The 19,969-nt window shown below is 41.6% G+C and overlaps 1 protein-coding gene across 19 annotated transcripts in view; it reads right to left on the reverse strand.

Annotated features, from left to right (window-relative positions):
• LOC110537714 (discs, large homolog 2 (Drosophila)) overlaps nt 1-19,969 on the reverse strand; it is a 288,136-nt gene that overhangs the window by 207,866 nt on the left and 60,301 nt on the right. The gene's annotated exons all lie outside the window — the stretch shown is intronic.

Consider the following 19,969-nt stretch of genomic DNA (forward strand, 5'->3'; position numbering starts at 1 on the left):
ACCTCCCTTTTTTCCCTCGACCTCATTGTCTTACACACACACACACACACACACACACACACACACACACACACACACACACACACACACACACACACGAGAGAGTGGGAAACATAGATTCCTTACCTTAGAAGCATTTTTTCCCAGTGCACAGTAACATGCAAAAAGCATTGCAGTGCACAAGGATCATAAGGCTGACGATGTGACGGGCTGAGCTTCTTTTAGGAAGGGAAAGAGAGCACCAAAACATCAGATCAGAGAAACGTTACGTCACTGAGCGAGGTCTATGCTGCTTTAGTGTCGTGTGATATCGTATTGATTCCTTGCTTGAGCGACTTTTTACATAGACAACTAGTGGGAAAGGAGGCAATGCTACATCTAACACTGCAGCTGACAGGCAGGCGGGATTCAGCTGCAGAGAGTAAGCGAGTAAAAGAGAGAGAGAGAGAGAGAGAGAGAGAGAGAGAGAGAGAGAGAGAGAGAGAGAGAGAGAGAGAGAGAGAGAGAGAGAGAGAGAGAGCATACTGTATATGTGAGCTGTCTGTGTGGAGATTGTGGAAGCTGAAGGAAAGTCTGCTTCTTATGAAGGAGAGTGATCACCTTATGCAAGATTCATCAAGAGCCATTGGACGCTGTTCATCATAGCACACTCCGCCTTATTACAGGCGATAGGTTCAGTACACATCACTGCATTCTGTATCAGAAAGTAGGCTGGCCCTCTTTGAAGTACTCATAGGTATTGCACTCTTTTTGTTTATAAATCCCTCCATCATAAACTTCCTCCGTATCTTACGTCATTGTTAACTGAAAGATGTACGAGATACCAGACCCGGTCTCAGGGATGGGTAACTCTGGAGTCCACTGAGTTGGGCAGATATGCTTGAAAAGAAATGTGCAACTTGTGTGGAATGATCTCGAAGGTACTTAAACATTTAAGGAATTGGTGAATCTAGGACTGTTTTTACTGAATAATGTCTGTTTTTTTATTATTGTGTTTTCCTTATCAAGTTTGAAAGTTTATTCACCATGTGCACATGATACAACAGGTGTAAAAGAGTACAGTACAATTCTGAGGTGGGTTTATAGACATAAAGTTACTTTTAGTAGGCATATATGTAAACAGGGCTGAAAAGTGTCTGGTAGCAGGCAGTGTTAATTTCGTCAACAACAAGTTTGACTGGCCTTCCAAGTGGCGTCCCCCCACACCAAATGCGATAACGACACGCAGGTTGCAATATCAAAACAATCTCTGAACCAATTATATTAATTTGGGGACAGGTCGAAAAGCATTAAACATTTATAGCAATTTAGCTAGCTAGCTTGCAGTTGCTAGCTAATTTGTCCTATTTAGCTAGCTTGCTGTTTCTAGCTAATGTCCTGGGATATAAACGTCCTGGGATATAAACGTTGAGTTGTTATTTTACCTGAAATGCACAAGGTCCTCTACTCCGACGATTAATCCACACATAAAACAGTCAACCAAATAGGTTCTAGTCATCTCTCCTCCTTACAGGGTTTTTCTTCTTTGGACTTTATATGGCAATTGGCATCTAACTTTCATAGTTACCACGACGACCAACCGAACTCAGTTCATCTTTCAATCACCCACGTGGGTATAACCAATGAGGAGATGGCACGTGGGTATCTGCTTCTATAAACCAATGAGGAGATGGGATAAGCAGGACTTGCACAGCGTTCAGCGTCACAAGTAGAACTGACTTCTATTTTAGTGCAAAGCAATGCAGACGCTTGTTGGCGCGCGCGAACACTACAGACCCGGGTTCGATCCCAGGCTATGTCACAGCCGGCCGGGGCCCAGGATGTGGCGCACAATTGGCCTAGCAATGTCCGGGTTAGGGTAGGGATTGGCCGGATGGGATTTTCTTGTCCCATCGCGCGCTAAGCGACTCCTTGTGGCGGGCCGGATGCCTACAAGCTTACCTCGGTCGCCAGCTTGATGGTGTTTCCTCCGACACATTGGTGCGGCTGGCTTCCGGGTTAAGCAAGCAATGTGTCAAGAAGCAGTGCGGCTCAGCAGGGTCATGTTTCAGAGGACGTATGGCTGGCTCTCTACTTTCGCCTCTCCTGAGTCCGTAGGGAAGTGGCAGTGATGGGACAAGACTGTAACTACCAATTGGATATCACAAAACTGGTGGGAAAAAGGGGTAAAAGTAAAAACAAAAAAAGTGACTGAAATATTTGTCAAACACTTATTTTTCAATGGCAATTGATTAGACTGTAACTGAGCAAGTAGACCCAGAAAAAACTACAACTAAACTAAAATGATTTTCTATTTCAGTTGACTGAAACAAGATTAGACAAAATTATCTCTGTGAATAAAATGTGACTAAGTGGACTGGACAAGAGTTTTGAGAGAGAGATTGAGAGTTTTTCAGTAAAAAACACAATAAAAATTAGCAGCACAGATGTGCAGCGTCGTTCTGTTCAGCAGAGGGAAGGATGGGCCACACCAGGCACACACAGCCTAACTTTCACCAGCTGGTGAGCTGCGGGGGAGCAAGCGATGTGGGCAGACAGCTGCAGACAGGCTCCCTTCCAGCGCCACCTCCAATTATACACATCCTGCAGGCGACTCTCTTGCTTCCCTGTAGCTAACCAGCCACCGCCAGCCTTCTAATTAGATACCCTTTGCCTGGTTAAGAAACACAAGCTGCTTTACTACATTTTTACTATAAGCATTAAGTTTAATAGTAAAACAAAAGTATAGTTTCTCTCCCTTGAGTATAGAAATGTTGTTGAATTTGTAGTCTCACTCAACCCTCGCACATTCCACACTGCATTTCATAGCCAGGTTGTGTTGTCTCAGAAAACAATGTCTTGATTCTTAGCCATTACTGTTCAAAAGATATGACACCAGCGCAGTTTCTTTTCTTCTATAGTGCATTGGAGGACCGCATTCTACATAATTAAAGCATTACGCGGGCCTTCTAAAACTAGGCTACTTGCGGACCGGACCGTTAACCATTTGTTTAGGATACACCTTGTTCAGTTATGATACCTCATTAGCTAGCTATAGCTAACAACCAGGGGTGCATTCAGCAGGACCCAACATTTAGGAATGTTCAGATATAAATATGCTACAGTGGCAAGAAAAAGTATGTGAACCCTTCGGAAATACCTGGATTTTTGCATAAATTGGTCAATAAATTTGATCTGATCTTGATCTAGGTCACAACAAACAGTCTGCTTAAACTAATAACACATCAATAATTATACATTTTCATGTCTTTATTGAACACACTGTGTAAACATTCACAGTGCAGGGTGGGGAAAGTATGTGAACCCTTGGATTTAATAACAGGTTGACCCTCCTTTGGCAGCAATAACCTCAACCAAACGTTTTCTGTTGTTGCGGATCAGACCTGCACAATGGTCAGGAGAAATTTTGGACCATTCCTCTTTACAAAACTGTTCCAGTTCAGCAATATTCTTGGGATGTTGGGTGTTAACTTCTCTCTTGAAGACATGCCACAGCATCTCAAATCGGATTGAGGTCAGGACTGGGCCACTTCAGAAGGCATATTTTCTTCTGTTGAAGCCATTCTGTTGTTGATTTACTTCTGTGTTTTGGGTCATTGTCCTGTTGCATCACCCAACTGCTGTTGAAACTCAATTGGCAGACAGATAGCCTAACATTCTCCTGCAAAATATCTTGATAAACTTAATTTTGCATATAAAAAAAATTGAATTCATTTTTCATCAATGATAGCAAGCTGTCCAGGACATGAGGCAGCAAAGCAGCCCCAAACCATGATGTTCCCTCCACTATACTTTACAGTTGGGATGAGGTTGATCTTGGTGTGTTGTGCCTTTTTTTCTCCACACATAGTGGTGTGTTCCTTCCAAAAAACTCAGCTGTAGCTTCATCTGTCCACAGATGTTTTTGCCAGTAGTGCTGTGGAACATCCAGATGCACTTTTGCAAACTTCAGACATGTAGCAATGTTTTTTTTGGACAGCAGTGGCTTCTTCCGCACAGCCCATGAACACCATTCTTGTTTAGTGTTTTACGTATTGTAGACCCGTCAACAGAGTTAGCCTGTTCCAAAGATTTCTGTAAGTCTTTAGTTGACACTCTAGGTTTCTTCTTAACCTCATTGAGCATTTTGCGCTGTGCTCTTGCAGTCATCTTTGCAGGACGGACACTCCTAGGGAGAGTAGCAACAGTGCTGAAATGTCTCCATTTATAGACAATTTGTCTTACCGTGGACTGATGAACATCAAGGCTTTTTGAGAGACTTTTTCCAGCTTTATGCAAGTCAACAATTCTTAATCTTAGGTCTTCTGAGATCTCTTTTGTTCGAGGCATGGTTCACATCAGGCAATGCTTCTTGTGAAAAGCAAACTCAAATTTTGTGAGGCTTCTTTTAAATCGGGCAAGGCAGCTATAACCAACATCTCCAATCTCATCTCATTGATTGGACTCCAGGTTAGCTGACTCCTGACTCCAATTAGCTTTTGGAGAAGTCACTAGCCTAAGGGTTCACATACTTTTTCCAACCTACTCTGTGAATGTTTCAATTATGTATTCATTATAGACAAGAAAAATCCAATAATTTGTGTGTTATTAGTTGAAGCACACTATGTTTGTCTATTGTTGTGACTTAGATGAAGATCAGATCAAATTTGATTACCGTTTTGTGCAGAAATCCAGGTAATTCCAAATGGTTCACATACTTTTTCTAGCCACTATATGTAAAACAAACATGCCACTGACATGTTGAATGAGGAATAACGTCAACTCTATTCATGGAAATTCTATCTGCAATGTTTAAGAACGTTTTGCAACTGAACGTGGCCATGCTAACATTACCAGTAGCCTATATGCAAATATTTGGTGGCACAGAAAAAAAGGAAAATGGATAGCAAACAATTTATTTACTAATTCCCTCTTGCCACTATACTATATCTGATTGGGTAAATAACTTTACTTTGAGTTAATGTGGAGCCAGTGATTCAGACTTGAGCACATGGACCAGGACTCGAGCACGGGGACTCGGACTTCAGCCATAGGGACTCATGACTCGATCGTTGGTGACTCAGACTTGGACTCGAGCAAAGGGGACTTGGGACTCAATTCGGACTCGAGGTTTTGTGACTCGACTACATCACTGTGCGAAACAGTATTTAGCTCCCGTTCTACTTTTGTACATCAATTTGGCTGCAGCGTCTGTGGAACGTTGATAACAACGGCAATGACGCAACCGGGTGACGGAGGTGCAATCCATAACACGCTTAAACAAAATTATAAACGCAACATGTAAACTCTTTGTCCCATGTTTCATGAGCTGAAATAAAGATCCCAGAAATATTCCATATGCGCAAAAAAGTTATTTCTCTCAAATGTTTTTACATCCCTGTTTGTGAGCATTTCTCCTTTGCCAAAATAATTAATCATAATGAGACATGGGTTATAAAACTTTTCAAACACGCCCTCCTCTCCCTTCCTATATAAAGCCTTGACGACAATATAACCTCCTGTTCCGAGGATGTGAGGACGACGGTCCGATGTCAGAATGGTTCAGATAATAACTACAGAACGAAGCCAACATCAGCGTGAGCTTTGGTTGCGAATGGTATGAACTTTGAACTCTTATTCACTACAGAAGTGATACCTCCTAGCCGTTGAGTTAGCAACAGCAGCGCAAACGAGGGTTAGGAAGGAACAGACAGAGTATCCCGTCTATCACACAACGACGTTACTACAACGTATTCAATTGACCACCAGAGACATTCTTCAAAGGATAAAGGACTCTGTTTGGCAACACGGCCTTCCATCTACCACCAACCTACCGAAGCGCAGCTCAGAGTAAATATTTATTGCATTTTCCTTTTCCAAATGGGCGGTAATTTAGAATGCATGAGATACTGTATTTACGATAGCACAGCTTCGCCCTTTGTTCCTCCGTCTTCCCGCTCTTTCACTCAAACCCAGCCCTTTTCTTTTGTGTAACCAGCTGTCATATCTGTTCCGCCCGCTAGGGACGTTTTCCTTTATGACGTCATTTGTAATCAAGTTATGATTAATTATGTGTATGTGTAATTCTGTGTGATTAGTTAGGTATTTAGTAAATACATAATTAAACACAATTTTGTATTGCTGATTCAACTTGTTAGCCAGGGTTCGTGAAGATAACCAAGAATTTACAACTTTCAGATGAGACTGAATTAAGGTGACGATTAATATTGACTGCTATTGAAGTAAAATATTACTAGGTCTTTAAGATATTATTCGGAAGATAACAGCTCTATAAATATTATTTCGTGGTTCCCCAACTCTCTAGTTAATTACATTTACATGATTAGCTCAATCAGGTAATATTAATTACGGATAAATTATTTTATAGAATAGCATGTCATATCACTTAATCCGGCATAGCCAAAGACACGACACTTATATATGCGTGTCATATTTCTGCTGTTTGGAAGAGAATAGGATGTTATTGTAACGCTCGTCCTCTTCTTCTGACGAGGAGTAAGAGATATCGGACCAATTTGCAGCGTGGTAAGTGTCCATTTTAATATGTAAAACTGAACACGACAAAATACAAAATAACAAAGTGAAAGAACGAAACAAACTAAACAGTCTGGTGTGGAACAAACACTAACACAGAAAATAATCACCCACAACTCAAAAGTGAAACCAGGCTACCTAAGTATGGTTCTCAATCAGGGACAACGATTGACAGCTGCCTCTGATTGAGAACCATACCAGGCCAAACACAGAAATCCCAAATCATAGAAAAAGGAACATAGACAACCCACCCAACTCACGCCCTGACCATACTAAACAAAGACATAACAACAGAACTAAGGTCAGAACGTGACAGTTATACAGAAAAATATGTTGGTAGGACAAGGCTATGTATGTTTGTGCTCATGGAAGTCAGTGATTTATGTTTACTATAGGTCATTGAGGCAATACTAATGTAATGTGACTAAAACGTGACTAAAATGAAAGGGCATTTGGTTTACTAAAATGGCCCACAGTTTTAATTTCAGCATTTTGACAATAACAAGACTACATCATTAGTCAAAATGACTAAGATTAGACTAAATCTAAAAAAAAAAGAGTGCCAAAATGAACACTGGTAGCAGGAATATACACACTGAGTATACAAAACATTAAGAACACCTGCTCTTTCCATGACAGACTGACCAGGTGAATCCAGGCAAAAGCTATGATCCCTTATTGATGTCACTTTTTAATCCACTTCAAAATCAGTGGAGATGAAGGGGAGGAGACAGGTTAAATAATGATTTTTAAGCCTTGAGACAAGACAAAATATTTAAGTGTCTTGAACGGGGTACGGTAGTAGGTGCCAGGCGCACCGGTTTGTGTCAAGAAATGCAACGCTGCTGGATTCTTCACACTCAACAGTTTCCTGTGTGTATCAAGAATGGTCCACCACCCAAAGAACGTCCAGCCAACTTGACACAACTGTGGGTGGGAAGCATTGGAGTCTAATCAATAATCATTTTAGCAGTGGTGTAGGTTGCATCTGAGTGGGTAGAGACCTGTGGGTGGGCACATAGTCAGTGTGGATATTCTGTGGGAGAGGGAGTGCAGTAGTTGTTACACATTTAACAGTCTTATGGCCAGGGGATAGAAGCTGTTGAGGAGTCTGTCTGAGCCTTTATGCACTGGTACCGCCTGCCAGACGGGAGCACGGAGAACACTTTTTGGGCCTCTCTCATTCACCGCCTGGCATTTACGTGGATGGCTGCGAACTCATCCCCATTGATGCGCTGGGCTGTCCGCACCACCCTCTGTAGGGCCTTCCGGTTGAGGGCGGTGCAATTGCCATACCAGGCTGTGATATAACTAGTCAGGATGTTCACAATGGTGCAGCTGTTAAAGGTTCCTGAGGATCTGAGGGGCCATGCCAAATTGTTTCAGCCTCCTGAGGGAGAAGAGGAGCTGCCATGCCTTCTTCACAACTGTTCTGGTGTGAGGGGACCATGTTAAGTCTCCAGTGATGTGGACACAGAGGAACTTGAAGCTCTTGGCCATCTCCACTGAGGCCCCGTTGATGTGGGTGATCAGCTTGAGACAAGTAGGGATTACAGACTGTGGTTGAACATGCAGGGGTGCAAACTGGTGAGGGCCCAAAAAAGGTGACACTTTTTTTTGTTGCACTGAAACATGCAAAAAAATATCCCTGCTAGGGGGAAATATTGGTTTTAACTAATTAAACAACAAAGAATATGATCTACATGATCAGTCTCTGTGTGTAAAATAAAAAGTTGTTCATGTGAACCTAACTCACGCTAAAAAATGTAAAGAAAGCAATCCAATGTTATTTGTTGCCGAGACTTTACTGCAAATGACACTCAAATAATAGAATGCTTGTGAACACACACATCTAAATATTTCACTTGGTGAGTAGAAATAAGTAGAAATAGGTAGAAATAGAATGAAACAAACAGACATTCTATTTTTGCTCTATTATAGTGGCCGCTATAGTAGACATCGATGCACAAGGCTACATGTCTGCAAAAAAAACGTTAACTGAGTAAAAATGTAATAAAAAATGTCACTCACACACAAGTTCCTCACTCACACACACACCCCGTCACTCACACACAAGTGTTACTGTCAAGTTCAACACAACAAAAGCAATATCTTAAGGCTACACTGCACATTATTACATTATACACTTTCTGCCTGTGGACATCTGTTCTACAATGTGCCAGCAGAGCATGATACCCTTTGTTGGCATATTTGATCTCTTTCAGGCAGAGAGTACACCTGCCATACCCCTTTTTATCCACTGTATTGAACAAGTGAGAAAGGGGGAAACTGTGTGGTGTTCCTTTCACCTCTATAGTGGCATCCAGCTTAAGCCAGGCCCAGCTCCAATTTAATAAGCAATGCCTCATTTTCACCTAATTCTCTCGTTCTGAACATTAACCACATACTGTAGAGGGAAAACATTAGTTCACAGATATAACATTTCACACAGATTGCCAGGGTCCAGTAAGCAACTAACGCGTTATAATTTGAGGAAAGGCAAGGAGTCGTATAACCTTACCAGTTAATAATTTAGCGAATTGGTTAGGTTACTAACATTAGCTCATCTGATCTTGTAGCGTTAGCTAGCTAACGTTAGCTGTCTGACTTTGTTAGCCAGCTAATTTTCACACCATAAACTCAATTATTTGATCAGTTAAGTTGGCTAATGTTGCTCAACATTTCTCTGGCTAGCTAACAGATACTTCGATCCAGCTAGCAAGATACTTAACAATGCTAACAATACTTGTTCCACCACACTTTCTCCCTCACCTCAAACTTTCCAAATGCCAGTTGTTTTTCGGTTACAGCTCATGAAATAAGCTTCATCACCTTCTCACTGCCGTCTCCGTGGTCAGGCTTCTTACCTACCTCTTTGTTATCGTTCAGGGGATGCGCTGCTGTAAATTAACTGGCAAACTGCCTTTCCACTCTCTTTCCAGAGCCCGAGCTGATGCTGTAACTAGCAAATTGATTGTCTTTCTCTCTTCAGTCACGTGCTGCATTCTGTTGTTATGTGAACGATTGGCTGAGCCTTGGATACAGCCAGTATTGCTCCAAACGTGCATCACTTGTTCGCACACAGCCAGTAGTCATCCAAAGCCCCCCCGCCCAATAGAAAGGACAATTGGCCCAGTGTCCCCCAGGTTTGGCCGATGTAGGCCGGCATTGTAAATAAGAATTTGTTCATAATTGACTTGCCTAGTTAAATAAAGGTTACATTTAAAAAATATAAAATCAAAACAAGAGTCCCGCTGATAGCAAATCTGCGATCGGAGGTCCTCCATCTTATTATCAAGTGAGTGTACATTGGCCAATAGAATGGAGGGAAGTGGTGGCCAGTTTCACTTTGCCTTAGTCTCAACAGGATGCCTGATCTCTTGCCTCTTTTTCGTAGGCGTTTCCTCTTGGAAGATTGGATCGGAGGTACATAAAGAGCCCAGGGCAGATGAGTTGAAATTTAAGCTGAAATGTAGGTTAGTAACTGCCGGGGGAGCTCGGCAATCCCAGCACACTGCCCACCACCTCTGCTGAAAAAGTTATTCTCTCTTCATACAAACTGTTACATAACAGGCCTCTCTTCAGCTCCAAGCTCAGCTGCAGAAAAGTATTACAGTTGCTTCATAGTGATGAGGCGTAGGAAAACCATACTATTACACCACTACGCGTTCCTGTTTGTCAGATTGGAAACCATTTTTAGTATGAACATGAGAGACTGCAAACATAACAGGACATAAAGGGTACTGTGTACAGTTCATTTTAAAATCTCTGTGCGACCGTACTCCTAACTTTCGGGCTGCGTTGTATACACACACAAAGGCACAGAACCTCTGTGTGGCGGAACTCAAAAACAGCCATCATGACTACAGTATAAACAGCTGACAGCCAACTGAGATTGGTCATCACAGGTACTGCACAAACAGCCACACTTTCAGTAATTTCCAAAAATTCCCAGGTTTTCCAGAAATCAAGTTGGAGGATTCCGGATTTCCAGCTTATTCACTTCTGATTCCAGGAATCTTCAGGAAAACATGGGAATTTGGGGAAGTTAACAGTAAACAGCCATCACTGAATGTAGGAACACTAAACAAACAGCCATCATTGTAAGGAAAGCCGGCGTTATTACTACAGAGACAGCACATAATTATCCCTGCAAGAACAGCAATTTGAGGGCAATTGCAGTAGGCTACTGCCCGTAGAAGGTATATTAGTCACTATCATACAGAGAACACTATGGGACCAGCCAACAGTGTCACTCAACAAACAGCTAGGATATTGGTACTGTGGGAACTGACAATTTGACAGAATGGTATACTACATACCAGAACATGATTAACTGTCACTCTCTCATCTCTAACCCAACCAGTGTGTGGGCTTGGGATCCACTAGGGGGCGCAAAACAAGCTCTCACTCTAGCGTTCACAACAATTGATTCAACACTGTAAGGGACACTGGTAACAGCTAAAAAGCTGCTGTGTCAAATAACCGAATGCAACAAAAGGTGAACACTCCTGAAAGAAAAACCCAGCAGATGTTATTTTCAGATTAAATGCATATAAATACGCAATGACTTAACACATTCTCTATGAAGTTAAGATCACATCCCCAAGTTTGGACACTGGACACTGAGTAAGTTTGAAAAAAAATGAAGACCTATTTAAGGCAGCCACCACTGGCTGAAATAACATCTACCTATCAATTTTGAGATATGTCAAACTTAATGAAAATGTATATCATACTACCGTCATTAAACAGTTTATGAATTTTAACCACTTCCAAATGGACATACATCAATCATTTCAAAGTTCACTACATTCAATTACACATTAGGGCTCTATTTTTGGCTGACATTAAGGCGGTGCTAGAGCCAACGCACGTGTGAGATTGCAATTTTGTCATGTAAAAACTGGAACACTGGCATTTTCCAGCCCTAACGCCAGGTTCGGCAATTTACCTGTCTTATATCAGCTGGCTTGTGCTCAGATGGGCGGGGTTGAAATATTTGAGGTGCGTCCTTAAAAACATGATCAAAAGTGCTAATTTCAGGGGGCACTGATAGGGATATTTAAGACCAACCAAAAGCTGTTTTTTAGTGGTAACACGGTTGGTGGAATGAGATCCAGCCGTGACGCACACTGCCCATATACGCATAGAACAAGAGTAGCCTAATGTGCTTTTGGGGCCTTTATACTTCGTATTTAGAAACATAAAAAACGTTTTATATGGAAAACAAGCATAACCTCCTCTCAATTAAGTATTTTCTTTGTCCTGCACAATGCAATCGCAAAAGTAGTCAAGACTAAAGGTTTTGGCTCCTGAAACCGCTTGGAATTACATCTTAATCACCAAAGCTTTATTAAAATATAAAGTTTCAGAGGAGTACAACAGTGAGTGGACATTCCCTTTTTATCTATGCATCGTAGGTAGACCCACAGTATTTTGTTAAGCCACGCAGGTCCCATTTTGGATGTGTGTAAAACCCTCCATGGTCTGCATTGTTTTAATATTATATGCCCAAGGGGATAATGGTGCCTGTAGGTGTGACATAGCCTATTTAAAACAAGTTGTTTCATTTTGTTTAGAATTTGATTAGAATTATTCATTCCCTTTTTAGGCCAATAATGAATTTAATCTTGCTTATTGACAATGTTAGGCATATCCATACTCAGCCATATTGCATTTTACAGCAGGCCAAGCCCCTATATCAGTGTGAATGTAATTTACAGCAGGCCAAGCCCCTATATCAGTGTGAATGTAATTTACAGCAGGCCAAGCCCCTATATCAGCGTGAATGTAATTTACAGCAGGCCAAGCCCCTATATCAGTGTGAATGTAATTTACAGCAGGCCAAGCCCCTGTATCAGTGTGAATGTAATTTACAGCAGGCCAAGCCCCTATATTAGTGTGAATGTAATTTACAGCAGGCCAAGCCCCTATATCAGTGTGAAGGCTATTGCAATTACTTAGAACAATGTGGACTGCAAAGATAGGTCAACATTTCATTATTTCGTTTCTGTAAGCCATTTAACAAACTATAACAGACTTTTTAATTGTTTTTATTTTGTCTAATGCATTCTATAACTACTCCCTGTTCAAATCAGGGCTAATTGGAAAAGGCTGTTCAAAAGAGGACTTTGTATTATCATTTCTTTGTACTCCCTGACGAAGGCCATGCAGCCAAAACGCAAAGTTTTTCAACTTCGTTTCCATTGAACAATCCATACAAATAAAAGCATTTTAATTAATTATATTTAGAGTGCCTTGGTCCTCCTTTCTTTCTGATGACCAATTTACGCCTTTTACCAAAAAGCACCTTCTGTCTGCCAAAACCTACTATTGTGTACCTTAGCAGCGCTTCCCTTCCTCCTCTTTTTTTCTACAAGTATAACAGACTAACATTGGAACAGGAGTTGATTCCAAGGCAATACATAAAAGATCGTAAATACACAACTTGAAGCAACCACATATTTCGCCGTTCTGATTGGCCAGTGAGGGGCAAGCCTCAACACACCCACAACTGGTTTATTAATCAAAACCCAACCCTTGCACACCAACAAGTGTGCCGATAATTGTGACAGTGAACATTTCTGACACACTCCTGAACCTATAATGCTACTGCCTGCGCTTAGATTTACCATTACGTTAGATTTGTTCAAATAGAGGCAAGAATTTAATATTACAAATTGGAACACCTTTAGTAACTTAATTTGAGAGATGGCGATCGGTCTAAATAGGCTTTTGGTAGCCATAATTCAGTGTACTTTTCTCTGCCATTTCCCGAAAGAGACTCTTCCCACTCGCCAACATATTTTTCTCAGCTTCAGAAGCATCTTCATTCACCAAATGTTGTGTGTTTATCCTTAGATATAGTCTCCAGAGGGAATTGTTGATACACTACATGACAAAAGTATGTGGACACCTGCTCGTCAAACATCTCATTCCAAAATCATGGGCATTAATATGGAGTTGGTCCCCTCTTTGCTGTTATAAACAGCCTCCACTCTTCTGGGAAGGCTTTCCACTAGATGTTGGAACATTGCTGCGGGGGCTTGCTTCCATTCAGCCACAAGAGCATTAGTGAGGTCAGGCACTGATGTTGGACGATTAGGCCTGGCTCGCATTTGGCATTCCAATTAATCCCAAAGGTGTTCGATGGGGTTGAGGTCAGGGCTCTGCACTGGCCAGTGAAGTTCTTCCACATCAATCTCAACAAACCATTTCTGTATGTACCTTGCTTTGTGCACGGGGGCATTGTCATGCTGAAACAGGAAAAGGTCTTCCCCAAACTGTTGCCACAAAGTTGGAAGCACAGAATTGTCTAGAATGTCATTGTATGCTGTAGCATTACGATTTCCCTTTACTGGAGCCCTGCCTGAACAATGAAAAACAGCCCCAGACCATTATTCCTCCTCCACCAAACTTTACAGTTGGCACGATGCATTGGGGCAGGTAGCGTTTTCCTGGCATCTGTCAAACTCAGATTCGTCCGTCGGACTGCCAGATGGTGAGGCATGATTGATCACTCCAGAGAACGCGTTTCCACTGCTCCTCAGTCTAATGGCGGCGAGCTTTACACCACTCCAGCTGATGCTTGGCATTGCTCATGGTGATATTAGGCTTGTGCGTGGCTGCTCGGCCATGGAAACCCATTTCATGAAGCTCCTGACGAACAGTTATTTTGCTGACGCTGCTTCCAGAGGCAGTTTGGAACTTGGTAGTGAGTGCTGCAACCGAGGACAGACAATTTTTACACGCTGTGTGTTTCAGCACTCTGTGGTCCTGTCCTGTGAGCTTGTGTGGCCTACCACTTTGCGGCTCAGCTGTTGTTGCTCCTAGATGTTTCCACTTCACAATAACAGAACTTTCAGTTGACTGGGGCAGCTCTAGTAGGGCAGAAATTTGACGAACTGACTTGTTGGAAAGGTGGTATCCTATTACAGTGCGTCGTTGAAAGTCACTGAGCTCTTCAGGAAGGCCTTTTTACTGACAATGTTTGTCTATGGAGACTGCATAGTGGTGTGCTCAATTATATACGCCTGTCAGCAATGGGTGTGGCTGAAAAAACCAAAGCCACTGATTGGAAGAGGTGTCCACATACACTATATATACAAAAGTATGTTGTACATTTTTTTGTCTATATAACATTTTATTTGGAAAAATTAGCCAAAAATGTGTTTTACATACAGTACATGTCTTTAGTATTTTACAGATAGAAAAATGAAAAGTACTTATTCAGAATCTGCTCTGGACAAGTCCAATACTGGAGTGTCATAACAAAATGAAACAAAATAATTTAGGATGACTTCATCTAGTGTCCAGAAAAAATTATTTGCATAGTAAGCAACAACGCAATTTTTTTGGACCTCATTTGCACATTGTACTTAAATATTTCTGAAAAATTGTAATACAAAAAAAAAAGTGTTTACCTTCAACTGGTAAAAGTTCATCATGATATGATTATGATTTTTAAAAATCCCTATTAGGGTTTAAGTTTATTTTTTGTGCACTGTTTAATTTATTTTTTGCGGTGAGCATGTTTGCAGAAATAGAACACCAATCGAGTTTGAATCTACAAGAAGGATATCTGAGCTCAATGTACACTGCAGTGATAATACACATGCCATGTGATTTCTGAAAATGAACTCATGTATGCTTGAAAGCAGAAATATCATCGCAGGATTATTCTTCTGGAAGTCAGAGGGCAGCAGCTCCAATCATCTGAATCTCCATATTTGGAGCCGTGGAGGACCAATTATGTGACAGTTGGATTTCCAGGCAGATGTGTCATGTACAGTAAAATGCTTGATGAGCTGCTCTTCATTCGTATGCATCCTGCCTCAGAGTGTAGAAAGTGGCGGTATGTGAGCAGGCCCGAGGCAGAAGGCAGTGGGAGGTATCAAAGATGCTTTATAGAATATATTTTTGGTGCCAGACACTGTTACCGTGGTAACTTGCTGTTCGGCAGTCAGCTGCTTTACAGTGTACCGGATGAGAAAGATCTCCCTTTGTTTTTCAATGCAATTGGAAACAAACTGAGATGAGTGGGAAGAGAGTGAGGGAGGGAGGGAGGGAGGGAGGGAGGGAAGGAGAGAGGGGGATGGAGGAGTGGGGGAGAGTGTGTGGAGGAGAAACGAGGAGGTTGCGAGAAAAGAAAGAGGAGGTAAACTGGGGGTGGTTGGTGGATGAAAGACAAGAGATGAAACTGCTGTGCAACAATGTTTTAACACCACAGAAAGAAAGGCTGTCTTGAAATTCATGTAGGCCCAGCACATGCAATACTGTATGTATTTTTCTGATTGTATACAATACAATTTATTTCCCTTTTGTATGGAAAGGAGAGAGGTAGACAGGTGGAAGGGGATCCACAGTGAAGAATGTGGCAGATTCTATGATCTGCCATACCCAGCAAACAATTTCAGGTTTGTCGTGGCTGAATCAGAATTAGTTAACATAGATAAATAAGATGTATTATCTTATTTATTGTTATGTTGGCAGTTGCAGTTACTTGGGGCCCAGAGAGGGGAGAGGTCAGGCTTGTCTTCATATGTCAATGTATCTGTTAAACCATGTGATGCTATGAAGAATATCAGAAGGGGAGGAGGACAGAATGGAGATTTGTCTTCTTATGGGAATGTGTCTGTAGATATTGTATGTCCCCTCTGAGGTTGCCCTTATCTTGTCCTCGAATATGACCTACGTGGCTCACTGTCTTTTCTGATCTTGTCCAGGAGGGGTGGTATTTGAGATGGGAGGATCTAGAATTGACAATTGATATATGCCATTGGCTGAGGTGATGTTTTGGTACTATGTTGTGTCCAAGAACGAGAAGTAGAACCTCATCTAAGAGAGCAAAATGAATTATTTATAGCTATTGCTGTCTGGCTATGAGATACTCCTCTCTCAAGTAAAATTCTTCATTTGTGCAGTTTTCCTAAGACCTGTGGTTTGTCATGTCGACTAGGGAGTCTTGGCTATAAATGATACTAAGAATTGTTTTGTAAGCACTCTCAGAGAATTCATTTATAGACACTGAATTGATCTGAGAGTCACAGGGCTATGGTGAATATCATATAATTAAAGACTGACTTTATAATATAACTCTGACTTGTGTGTGGTTTGCTCTCTCAATGTTTAGTAATACAGGAAATTACCACGACAGGTTACCTCTGCATCCCAGAGCATTAGTAGAGACAAATGGGAAAATCTTCTCCAAAACGTTCTTAAAATCATTACGGCATGTCCTATGTCTAACAAATAATGTTTACCTGGTACATTTTTTAAAAATTAATTGGATGTTATCATGCTATCGTTAGCTAGAAACCAAATTGGGACGTACACTGTTTGATGGGTAGGGGGTATGCATGGTCTGGAGGCAGCTGTGTTGACCACTACGCCAACCTCCAGCATGGGTATGGAACATTTATTTCTCTCGAATGGCACCCTGTTCCCTAAAATACACTACCTTTGGTCAGAGCCACACATACAGTATTGTGGGGCTCTGACCAAAAGTAGTGCATTTTATAGGGAATTGGGGGACATTCCAGACAACCCCATAAGTGATGTGACATGCCATATTAGATACCGCAAAACATCTCAATGTTACACGACATTACAATTTTTGGGGGCAAGGTAACTGATTGCGAAGCCATCCACACATTGACTCATTCATTTTATACTGAACAAAAATAATAATGCAACATGCAACAATTTTTACGATTTTACTGAGTTACAGTTTAAATAAGGCAATCAGTCAATTTAAAGAAATTCATTAGGACCTAATCTATGGATTTCACATGATTGGGCCAGGGAGAGCATATAGTAGGCCCACACACTTGGCAGCCAAGCAGAACGAGTATTTCCTCATAAAAGGCCTTTATTTTTTATATTTATTTTACTAGGCAAGTCAGTTAAGAACAAATTCTTATTTTCAATGACGGCCTAGGAACAATGGGTTAACTGCCTATTCAGGGGCAGAACGACAGACAGCTGGGGGATTTGAACTTGCAACTTTTTGGTTACTAGTCCAACGCTCGAACCACTAGGCTACCCTGCCACCCCTCTCTTATTACAAAGAGGCATACCACACCCCTCCTTAGAAGATCCTGCAGGTGAAGAAGCCGGATGTGGTCCTGGGTTTGTGTGCTAAATACAGGCTCCCTCAAAACTGGAGACATCTGTGGCATTATTTTGTGTGACACAACTGCACATTTGAAAGTGTCCTTTTATTGTCCCCAGCACCTGTGTAATGGTCATGCTGTTTAGCCAGCTTCTTGATATGCCACACCTGTCAGGTGGATAGATTATCTTGGCAAAGGAGAAAGGCTCACCAACAGGAATGTAAACACATTTGTGCACACAATTTGAGAGAAATACGCTTTTTGTGCATATGGAACACTTCTGGGATTTTTGTTTTTAGCTCATTAAACATGGGACAAACACTTTACATGTTGTGTTTATATTTTTGCCATGTGTATTTGGGGAGGTGGAAATGAATGAATGTAGCTCGTACACTCTGAGATCGCTTAAATGGTCTGCAACGGAGTGATAAACCTAACTGACCTTCTGTAACCTCTAAACCATGTGACACTTCAAATAGTGTTGTGCTTGCCTTGTTTGATACTGGATGAGGTGCAATGTTTGTCAATGAATGAATAGAGAGTGTAATAAAATCCTAATCTTCGCAAACAAACGTGCGACTGGATCCATGCTGGCAGCAGAGGAAGAACTGGCAAAGCTGCAGCAAAGCAAGTATAAATATATCTTCTCCCAGAGGCATCTCCCACTGAATGAATGAGTCACCCTCACACACACAGATACACACTCGCATGTGCATACACTGACACACACAACACGCACACACACAGGTAGAATCAAAGGTCAGAAGAAGGCTTGTTTTTTCTGCAGACTCAAACAATCTGCCCCCATATGGTGTAGGTAGAGTCTTGCCCTGAACCTCAATTACTACTGTATGCGTGGGTGTGTCCTCTGTACGCATGGGTGGGTCCTGTGTATGCGTGGGTGTGTTCTGTGTATGCGTGGGTGTGCCCTGTGTATGCATGTGTGTGTCCTATGTATACGTGGATGTGTCCAGAATGACACAGCGGGTCACACTCCTAGCCACACTTACACACACCACCCCCCCCACCCCCCCGCATCAGCATTTAAAATATAATAAATACGTAATGTAATGCTATTATATAACACAACTATTTCTATTCCATTACGTACTACAACTAGAGGTCGACCGATTATGATTTTTCAACACCGATACCGATTATTGGAGGACCAAAAAAGCCGATACCGATTTTTATTTTATGTATTTGTAATAATGACAATTACAACAATACTGAATGAACACTTATTTTAACTTAATATAATACATCAATAAAATCAATTTAGCCTGAAACATGTACAATTTGGTTTAAATAATGCAAAAACAAAGTGTTGGAGAAGAAAGTAAAAGTGCAATATGTGCTATGTAAGAAAGCTAACGTTTCAGTTCCTTGCTCAGAACATGAGAACATATGAAAGCTGGTGGTTCCTTTTAACATGAGTCTTCAATATTCCCAGGTAAGAAGTTTTAGGTTGTAGATATTATAGGAATTATAGGACTATTTCCCTCTATACCATTTGTATTTCATTAACCTTTGACTATTGGATGTTCTTATAGGCACTTTAGTATTGCCAGTGTAACAGGATAGCTTCCATCCCTCTCCTCGCTCCTCCCTGGGCTCGAACCAGCAACACAACGACAACAGCCACCATCGAAGCAGCGTTACCCATGCAGAGCAACGTGAACAACTACTAGAAGGCTCAGAGCGAGTGACGTTTGAAACGCTATTAGCGCGCGCTAATTAGCTAGCCATTTCACTTCGGTTACACCAGCCTCATCTCGGGAGTTGATAGGCTTGAAGTCATAAACAGCGCAATGCTTGACGCACAACGAAGAGCTGCTGGCAAAACGCATGAAAGTGCTGTTTGAATGAATGTTTACGCACCTGCTTCTGCCTACCACCGCTCAGTCAGATACTTAGATACTTGTATGCTCAGTCAGATTATATGCAACGCAGGACACGCTAGATAATAACTAGTAATATCATCAACCATGTGTAGTTAACTTGTGATTATGATCGATTGTTTTTTATAAGATAAGTTTAATGCTAGCATGCAACTTACCTTGGCTTACTGCATTCGCGTAACAGGCTCCTTGTCCACAGTCTCCTTGTGGAGTGCCATGAGAGAGAAGCAGGTCGTTATTGCGTTGGACTAGTTAACTGTAAGGTTGCAAGGTTGGATCCCCGGAGCTGACCAGGTGAAAATCTGTCGTTCTGCCCCTGAACGAGGCTGTTAACCCACCGTTCCTAGGCCGTCATTGATAATAAGAATGTGTTCTTAAGTGACTTGCCTAGTTAAATAAAGGCATAAAAAAAATGTT

Source organism: Oncorhynchus mykiss, chromosome 12, assembly GCF_013265735.2.
Source record: "Oncorhynchus mykiss isolate Arlee chromosome 12, USDA_OmykA_1.1, whole genome shotgun sequence".
Lineage (NCBI taxonomy): Eukaryota > Metazoa > Chordata > Actinopteri > Salmoniformes > Salmonidae > Oncorhynchus > Oncorhynchus mykiss.